We start from the raw sequence: 10,407 nt of genomic DNA, 5'->3' as shown, positions 1-10,407 counted from the left end.
TATTAATAGCAGTATGTGCTCTTTCACTCTTTTTATAGCATGATCTCATTCACTCGTTCAGTTTGTTGATGTGATGGATTTGAATTCAACCTTAAATATGCCTGTCAGCTGTTCCGCTCTGAGAACGAGTCCTGTAATCCCATTGAACTGATTAAAGACGTGGCGTTGTCCTCCGAGAGGCTCAGTGCTGTTCTACTCTGAGAGCGAGTCCTGTAATCCCATTGAACTGATTAAAGACGTGGCGTTGTCCTCCGAGAGGCTCAGTGCTGTTCTACTCTGAGAACGAGTCCTGTAATCCCATTGAACTGATTAAAGACGTGGCGTTGTCCTCCGAGAGGCTCAGTGCTGTTCTACTCTGAGAACGAGTCCTGTAATCCCATTGAACTGATTAAAGACGTGGCGTTGTCCTCCGAGAGGCTCAGTGCTGTTCTACTCTGAGAACGAGTCCTGTAATCCCATTGAACTGATTAAAGACGTGGCGTTGTCCTCCGAGAGGCTCAGTGCTGTTCTACTCTGAGAACGAGTCCTGTAATCCCATTGAACTGATTAAAGACGTGGCGTTGTCCTCCGAGAGGCTCAGTGCTGTTCTACTCTGAGAACGAGTCCTGTAATCCCATTGAACTGATTAAAGACGTGGCGTTGTCCTCCGAGAGGCTCAGTGCTGTTCTACTCTGAGAGCGAGTCCTGTAATCCCATTGAACTGATTAAAGACGTGGCGTTGTCCTCCGAGAGGCTCAGTGCTGTTCTACTCTGAGAGCGAGTCCTGTAATCCCATTGAACTGATTAAAGACGTGGCGTTGTCCTCCGAGAGGCTCAGTGCTGTTCTACTCTGAGAGCGAGTCCTGTAATCCCATTGAACTGATTAAAGACGTGGCGTTGTCCTCCGAGAGGCTCAGTGCTGTTCTACTCTGAGAGCGAGTCCTGTAATCCCATTGAACTGATTAAAGACGTGGCGTTGTCCTCCGAGAGGCTCAGTGCTGTTCTACTCTGAGAACGAGTCCTGTAATCCCATTGAACTGATTAAAGACGTGGCGTTGTCCTCCGAGAGGCTCAGTGCTGTTCTACTCTGAGAACGAGTCCTGTAATCCCATTGAATTGATTAAAGACGTGGCGTTGTCCTCCGAGAGGCTCAGTGCTGTTCTACTCTGAGAACGAGTCCTGTAATCCCATTGAACTGATTAAAGACGTGGCGTTGTCCTCCGAGAGGCTCAGTGCTGTTCTAGAGAAATGAGTCCTGTAATCCCATTGAACTGATTAAAGACAAACGTTGTCCTCCGAGAGGCTCAGTGCTGTTCTACTCTGAGAACGAGTCCTGTAATCCCATTGAACTGATTAAAGACGTGGCGTTGTCCTCCGAGAGGCTCAGTGCTGTTCTAAATGAGAACGAGTCCTGTAATCCCATTGAACTGATTAAAGACGTGGCGTTGTCCTCCGAGAGGCTCAGTGCTGTTCTTTCCACTCTGAGAACGAGTCCTGTAATCCCATTGAACTGATTAAAGACGAGCGTTGTCCTCCGAGAACCAGTGAAGAGGAAGAGGAAATGTGTCATTTGTTTCAGTGAATCTCATATTTAAGAAACTTTAAAACAAACCAAAAATAGTTCCCCCCCCAATAAATTGAATTTTATTAAAACAACAGCTTACCGTCCCCTTAATCAAAGTGTTTTAATAATGGCCATTAGGCCAAAAGTAGCCTCTGAAGAAAGGGATTTTAAATGGATTCACTGAGATGCTTTGATATATTTTGGAGGTTTTTGACGTCACAATTCACATACCTGTTTTTCCACTTGTTGGAGTAGATTATCCATCCCCGTTTTAAATCAGAGCGCCTTCGTCCGATAACCAGAGACACGCTGTTCCTCCAAACCATTCAGTCTTCTTAATAGCCTAATGCCATTTATCACCGCTGACTTTTTTGGTGGGAGAATCTGCGTCCATGAATGTTACGCGTGAAGACATTTAGATCTACGTGTGTTAACACAGTGTTATGTCCAGACTGCATTATATCAGTAGGCCTAGCCCTCTATATCAGTGTGTTAACACAGTGTTATGTCCCTGTCCATTATATCAGTAGGCCTAGCCCTCTATATCAGTGTGTTAACACAGTGTTATGTCCCTGTCCATTATATCAGTAGGCCTAGCCCTCTATATCAGTGTGTTAACACAGTGTTATGTCCCTGTCCATTATATCAGTAGGCCTAGCCCTCTATATCAGTGTGTTAACACAGTGTTATGTCCCTGTCCATTATATCAGTAGGCCTAGCCCTCTATATCAGTGTGTGTTAACACAGTGTTATGTCCCTGTCCATTATATCAGTAGGCCTAGCCCTCTATATCAGTGTGTTAACACAGTGTTATGTCCCTGTCCATTATATCAGTAGGCCTAGCCCTCTATATCAGTGTGTTAACACAGTGTTATGTCCCTGTCCATTATATCAGTAGGCCTAGCCCTCTATATCAGTGTGTTAACACAGTGTTATGTCCCTGTCCATTATATCAGTAGGCCTAGCCCTCTATATCAGTGTGTTAACACAGTGTTATGTCCCTGTCCATTATATCAGTAGGCCTAGCCCTCTATATCAGTGTGTTAACACAGTGTTATGTCCCTGTCCATTATATCAATAGGCCTAGCCCTCTATATCAGTGTGATAACACAGTGTTATGTCCCTGTCCATTATATCAGTAGGCCTAGCCCTCTATATCAGTGTGTTAACACAGTGTTATGTCCCTGTCCATTATATCAGTAGGCCTAGCCCTCTATATCAGTGTGTTAACACAGTGTTATGTCCCTGTCCATTATATCAGTAGGCCTAGCCCTCTATATCAGTGTGTTAACACAGTGTTATGTCCCTGTCCATTATATCAGTAGGCCTAGCCCTCTATATCAGTGTGTTAACACAGTGTTATGTCCCTGTCCATTATATCAGTAGGCCTAGCCCTCTATATCAGTGTGTTAACACAGTGTTATGTCCCTGTCCATTATATCAGTAGGCCTAGCCCTCTATATCAGTGTGTTAGACACAGTGTTATGTCCCTGTCCATTATATCAGTAGGCCTAGCCCTCTATATCAGTGTGTTAACACAGTGTTATGTCCCTGTCCATTATATCAGTAGGCCTAGCCCTCTATATCAGTGTGATAACACAGTGTTATGTCCCTGTCCATTATATCAGTAGGCCTAGCCCTCTATATCAGTGTGATAACACAGTGTTATGTCCCTGTCCATTATATCAGTAGGCCTAGCCAGGGTCCTATGTCAGAGTGTTAACACAGTGTTATTAGAGTGTAGAGGTGTGGCCTTTTCGTCCACTGGCAGCCTAGTGGTTAGAGTGTAGAGGTGGCAGGGGGCCTAGGCCTAGCCCAGGGTATAGTGGTGTGTAGAGGAGGCAGTGTTGGTTAGATGTCCTAGTGGTTAGAGTGTTAGGTGGTAGGGTAGGCCTAGCCCTCTAGGTAGAGGTGGCAGGGTGGCCTAGTGGTTAACACAGTGTTAGCGTCCTGTGGTTATGTAGAGTAGCCTAGTGGTTAGAGTGTAGGAGGCAGTGCCTGAGAGTAGAGGTGGCAGGGTGGCCTAGTGGTTAGAGTAGGTGGCAGGGTGGCCTAGTGGTTAGAGTGTAGAGGAGGCAGGATAGCCTAGTGGTTATGTCCCTGTCCAGGTGGCAGGGTAGGCCTAGTGGTTAGATCAGAGGAGGCAGGGTTATGTCCTAGTGGTTAGAGTGTAGAGGAGGCAGGGTAGCCTAGTGGTTAGAGTGTAGAGGTGGCAGGGTAGCCTAGTGGTTAGAGTGCAGAGGAGGCAGGGTGGCCTAGTGGTTAGAGTGTAGAGGAGGCAGGGTAGCCTAGTGGTTAGAGTGTAGAGGTGGCAGGGTGGCCTAGTGGTTAGAGTGTAGAGGCGGCAGGGTTGTGTGTGTCTGTGTGTGTAACACAGTGTTATGTGTGTGTGTGTGTGTGTCCATTATGTGTGTAGTGTGTGTGTGTGTGTGTGTGTGTGTGCATGTGTGTGTGTGATGTGTGTGTGTGTGTGTGTGCAGTGTGTGTGTGTCCCTGTGTGTGTGTAGTGGCAGGGTGGCCTAGTGTGTGCCTGTGGTGTGTGTGTGTGTATCAGTAGGGAGTGTGGAGGAGGCAGGGTGTGTGTGTGTGTGTGTGTGTGTGTGTGTGTGTGTGTGTGTGTGTGTGTGTGTGTGTGTGTGTGTTGTGCCTGCCTACGTGTGTTTGCAAAGTGTGCTTAGGTGAGTCTGTGGTTGATTCAGCTCTGCTGCTGCTCAGTGTGGGCTGGAGGCTGGAGGCTGGAGGCTGGTGGCGTAGGAGGCCTGCAGACAACCCACTGACTTTATGACCTTTTTGATCTTAGCAAGTGATACGATGAGACAGTGCATCAATACCATTCAATGTCCCCAGTAGAAGTACTATTAAAGGGAATGTCCCCAGTAGAAGCACTATTAAAGGGAATGTCCCCAGTAGAAGTACTATTAAAGGGGATGTCCCCAGTAGAAGTTGTATTAAAGGGAATGTCCCCAGTAGAAGTACTATTAAAGGGAATGTCCCCAGTAGAAGCACTATTAAAGGGAATGTCCCCAGTAGAAGCACTATTAAAAGGAATGTCCCCAGTAGAAGCACTATTAAAGGGAATGTCCCCAGTAGAAGTACTATTAAAGGGGATGTCCCCAGTAGAAGTTGTATTAAAGGGGATGTCCCCAGTAGAAGCACTATTAAAGGGGATGTCCCCAGTAGAAGCACTATTAAAGGGGATGTCCCCAGTAGAAGTACTATTAAAGGGGATGTCCCCAGTAGAAGCACTATTAAAGGGGATGTCCCCAGTAGAAGCACTATTAAAGGGGATGTCCCCAGTAGAAGCACTATTAAAGGGGATGTCCCAGTAGAAGTACTATTAAAGGGATGTCCCCAGTAGAAGTTTTATTAAAGGGAATGTATGAAGGGTAGCCAGGCAACCAGATAGCAACTTAACACACGTTGTCTTGATGTCCCACCAATCGCCACCTGTTCTGTATGTATTTGAAATCATTTCAAATAGTTAAATTGTAGGCAGTAGACAATCGCCACCTGTTCTGTACTATTTGAAATCATTTCAAATATTAAAGGTGCCTGTTAAACACCAATAGAATGGTCTCAACCGCATTATCTGGCACTCCAGGCAGGCCAGAGTAAATGCTCAAGGTATTTGAAAGATTTCAAATAGTATTGAACCCAGGTGTGGTGTGAGCTTCCTACAGGACTAAACCATAGCAAGAGATTCAACAAAGGTGTTAAATGATTGACGGCCTCCTACACATAGAGATGGGTAGAGGGCGCTTGTTGACACAAAGCAGGTTGTAGAATGGGCAGTATCATTGAAGAAGTCCACGGAAACCTTGATGGCAGAAGCTAGGGGAGGGCCCTCTTTCTAACTCTATGCTCTGACGCTGGAGTGGAAATACCCCTCTGCTGTGCTACTCTCAGACAGTCTCCACCAGACCCTAGGATGAGTAGGCTGTTTATCGCTCTGATCACACTGTTAAGTGAGTAAACTTTTACATTAGTGGTCTATATTGATCAATTTGAGATGATAACATATGGTTCTCCATTATTTCAAGGTAAAAATTAGATGTATTAGTTATCTATTCTGTGTATGGCATAGCAGAGCATGTGTATTGTAAAGGGGCCTGTTTTTTAGTCTTTAACAGTGTTGTAGCTTCATAGCGTTGATCGTTACACTGTTCCTCTGCTACCTGTAGGTGCTGTTTCCTCCAGTCATCCTTCATCCTCCAGTCAGTTCATCCTAACACTGTTCCTCTGCTCCCTGTAGGTGCTGTTTCCTCCAGTCAGTTCATCCTAACACTGTTCCTCTGCTACCTGTAGGTGCTGTGTCCTCCAGTCAGTTCATCCTAACACTGTTCCTCTGCTCCCTGTAGGTGCTGTTTCCTCCAGTCAGTTCATCCTAACACTGTTCCTCTGCTCCCTGTAGGTGCTGTTTCCTCCAGTCAGTTCATCCTAACACTGTTCCTCTGCTACCTGTAGGTGCTGTTTCCTCCAGTCAGTTCATCCTAACACTGTTCCTCTGCTACCTGTAGGTGCTGTTTCCTCCAGTCAGTTCATCCTAACACTGTTCCTCTGCTACCTGTAGGTGCTGTTTCCTCCAGTCAGTTCATCCTAACACTGTTCCTCTGCTACCTGTAGGTGCTGTGTCCTCCAGTCAGTTCATCCTAACACTGTTCCTCTGCTACCTGTAGGTGCTGTTTTCGCCAGTCAGTTCATCCTAACACTGTTCCTCTGCTCCCTGTAGGTGCTGTTTCCTCCAGTCAGTTCATCCTTGCTGATTGAGAACATCACTGAGTCTGACCTGGGACTGTACTCCTGCAGCACCATGGGGAGAGAAGAGCAGAAGAGATCTGACGAGGTTGTGTATTACCTGGAGGTCTACCTAAATGGAAACATCACCACTCGGATTTCCTTTGGTGAGAACAGACTCCTTCTTATTTACATGTTTCTGTTGAAACGATTGGTTTCATTTGGAGAAAAAAAAGTCTATAAAAAGTGTATAAATGTCTTTTATGTGACTAAAATTGATGGAGGAACATTTGTTTAACCTTTGTATCATCATACGATTTTTTAATGTCGACAAGATCAGTGTAAACACAACATTTCCATTTCACTTGGTGTCATGTGTAAAGGGACACACTGATTGGTTGGTCTGAAAAGAACATAGAAAGTTGCCCAGTGATGATGTACCTCACCATTAAACAGAGAACAGCCAGGACACCCCTGAATGTGGTCTGAGCTGGGTCCTGGTACTGACCTCCAAATCTCTGTTCCTGCTCCTCATTCCTGCTGCCTTCTGGGTCGGAAAAATACACAGTGAGTCACGAGGACATTAGGGGGGGCTCCATTTCTACTGATATCAGTTAGTTTTGTTACGTATCAAGGTGTTTGTCATGTCAGCAGTTGATGTTATCCTTCAGTAACACAAACCCTGAAGCAAATCAGAGGGAGAAAAAAAAGTGGTTTATTCAAAGAGAACGAATCATAGATGTTATGCTGGGAAGTAGAAGGTCGGTGTTCCTTCTTCCCTGTCCTCAGTGATTCTCTCCTCGGTGATTCTCTCCTCGGTGATTCTCTCCTCGGTGATTCTCTCCTCAGTGATTCTCTCCTCAGTGATTCTCTCCTCAGTGATTCTCCTCAGTGATCCTCTCCTCAGTGATTCTCTCCTCAGTGATTCTCTCCTCAGTGATTCTCTCCTCAGTGATTCTCTCCTCAGTGATTCTCTCCTCAGTGATTCTCTCCTCAGTGATTCTCTCCTCAGTGATTCTCTCCTCAGTGATCCTCTCCTCAGTGATTCTCTCCTCAGTGATGATTCTCTCCTCAGTGATTCTCTCCTCCTCAGTGATTCTCTCCTCAGTGATTCTCTCCTCAGATTCTCTCCTCTCCTCAGTGATTCTCTCCTCAGTGATTCTCTCCTCAGTGATTCTCTCCTCAGTGATTCTCTCCTCAGTGATGATTCTCTCCTCAGTGATTCTCTCCTCTCCTCAGTGATTCTCTCCTCAGTGATTCTCTCCTCAGTGATTCTCTCCTCTGTGATTCCTCCACAGTACAAAGGGACAGGGTGTCATGTATAACCCTAGCCTGTGGTCGACCAATTAGAATTCCTTGCAGTAAAATTGGGCCAATGACCAAATAACAAGTATCCTATTACAGGCTCAATGTATAGACAATTTGGACCAATGAAAGCTTGACGTGTAGCTATGAGTTCCGGACTGAAATTCCTACACAGATGTTGACCTGAAAAACAACTTATTTCCATTGATCATTAATGCCCTATTGACCTCTAGTCCTCTGTGGTGTGTTTTATCTGAAAATATTGTTACAGTCCCTTACTGAATGACATGTCTGTTCTTCCCTACTGATTACGACGACTATCTGTTGATGTGTGTACTAGTTTTAATGTTTGTTTTTGTTATATTAGGAGCCAGGAGGAATGCCTGAAAATAACCAGAGACCAGTCAGTCTCCATGACACCAATGCAGTTGTTACGTCCCCTGAGAGATATACAGTGGGGCAAAAAGTATTTAGTCAGCCACCACTTGTGCAAGTTCTCCCTCTTAAAAAGATGAGAGAGGCCTGTAATTTTCATCATAGGTCCACTTCAACTATGACAGACAAAATGAGAAGAAAAAAATCCAGAAAAATCACACTGTAGGATTTTTAATGAATTTATTTGCAAATTATGGTGGAAAATAAGTATTTGGTCAATAACAAAAGTTTATCTCAATACTTTGTTACATACCCTTTGTTGGCAATGACAGAGGTCAAACATTTTCTGTAAGTCTTCACAAGGTTTTCACACACTGTTGCTGGTATTTTGGCCCAATCCTCTAAGCAGATCTCCTCTAGAGCAGTGATGTTTTGGGACTGTTGCTGGGCAACACGGACTTTCAACTCCCTCCAAAGATTTTCTATGGGGTTGAGATCTGGAGACTGGCTAGGCCACTCCAGGACCTTGAAATGCTTCTTACAAAGCCACTCCTTCATTGCCCGGGCGGTGTGTTTGGGATCATTGTCATGCTGAAAGACCCAGCCACGTTTCATCTTCAATGCCCTTGCTGATGGAAGGAGGTTTTCACTCAAAATCAGTGCCGTTTTTCTAGAAAATCGTGCGTTTTGTTAATGGAGCCTTTAGGCTTTATGTCTTTTTGATTAGAGTTGTGTGTCACCCACTACCCAAGGTGTTTTAGAACAATTAAATATCTTCCCTTATTAAAAATCTGAATTCTCAATTATGTAAAAAGGTTATCTTTACTTTTATCTGTAGCTATGTTTTAGCATTTTATTTGAGAATATAACTAAGCACTAAGCAATAAATACTTACAAAACAATGAAAACATTTGAAATGTTGTTAAAATTATTTTTTTAATTCATCATTATCATACAAAGTTTCCTTTCAATAAATTATTTTAGTGCAGGTCCTTTTCTGGGACCTTGACTTGGTCAAGACTTTCTTTAGATATAGTTGACTCTATCCTAGACACCCAAGACTTTCTTTAGATATAGTTGACTCTATCCTAGACACCCAAGACTTTCTTTAGATATAGTTGACTCTATCCTAGACACCCAAGACTTTCTTTAGATATAGTTGACTCTATCCTAGACACCCAAGACTTTCTTTAAATATAGTTGACTCTATCCTAGACACCCAAGACTTTCTTTAGATATAGTTGACTCTATCCTAGACACCCAAGACTTTCTTTAGATATAGTTGACTCTATCCTAGACACCCAAGACTTTCTTTAGATATAGTTGACTCTATCCTAGACACCCAAGACTTTCTTTAGATATAGTTGACTCTATCCTAGACACCCAAGACTTTCTTTAGATATAGTTGACTCTATCCTAGACACCCAAGACTTTCTTTAGATATAGTTGACTCTATCCTAGACACCCAAGACTTTCTTTAGATATAGTTGACTCTATCCTAGACACCCAAGACTTTCTTTAGATATAGTTGACTCTATCCTAGACACCCAAGACTTTCTTTAGATATAGTTGACTCTATCCTAGACACCCAAGACTTTCTTTAGATATAGTTGACTCTATCCTAGACACCCAAGACTGTAAAACAGTCAATAAAATACATTTTATTTAATTAACAAACAAGTAAAAGATGTCATGAAAAAACAAAGTTTACATAAAGTTTTTGAGAAACTATCCCCCCAAAGACACCTTCAAAATAGTAAACGAATCACCTTGAAAAGAAAAACTGAACTTCCACAAAGATAAAGAACAGAACAATTCTCAAAAACAAGCTGATTTAAATTAGATACATTTTGTTTAAAAAAAGCTCAGTTACAAAAGAAACCAAAAGCAACAGGTCTGGTGGTTAGAGTGTTGGGACACTAACCGAAAGGTTGCTAGATCAAATCCCCGAGCTGACAAGGTAAACAACCTGTCGTTCTGCCCCTGAACAATGCAGTTAACCCACTGTTCCTAGGCCGTCATTGTAAATAATATTTTTTTCTTAACTGACTGGCCTAGTTTAAAAAAAATTAAACATGCTTTTCAACTCATTTCCAGATTTTCCCTCTTGATTCTGGGAATCTTCTTACGAGGATTCAAGGAAAACCTGGGAAACCAAAATGTTGCAACTGTACACATACTAGAAATCTCCCCCCAAGCAAAGCTCTGTGACTGCACTGAGAAAAAGGTCTAGGAACCATTGAGAAGCACTGTGACTGAACTGACTAAAAAAGGTCTAGGAACCACTGAACAGCACTGTGACTGAACTGACTAAAAAAGGTCTAGGAACCACTGAACAGCACTGTGACTGAACTGACTAAAAAAGGTCTAGGAACCACTGAACAGCACTGTGACTGAACTGACTGACCACTAAAGCACTGTGACTGAACTGACTAAAAAGTCTAGGAACC

This window comes from Oncorhynchus tshawytscha, unplaced genomic scaffold (assembly GCF_018296145.1).
Source record: "Oncorhynchus tshawytscha isolate Ot180627B unplaced genomic scaffold, Otsh_v2.0 Un_contig_3034_pilon_pilon, whole genome shotgun sequence".
Taxonomy (NCBI): Eukaryota; Metazoa; Chordata; class Actinopteri; order Salmoniformes; family Salmonidae; genus Oncorhynchus; species Oncorhynchus tshawytscha.
Note: the sequence above shows the minus strand (reverse complement) of the source record.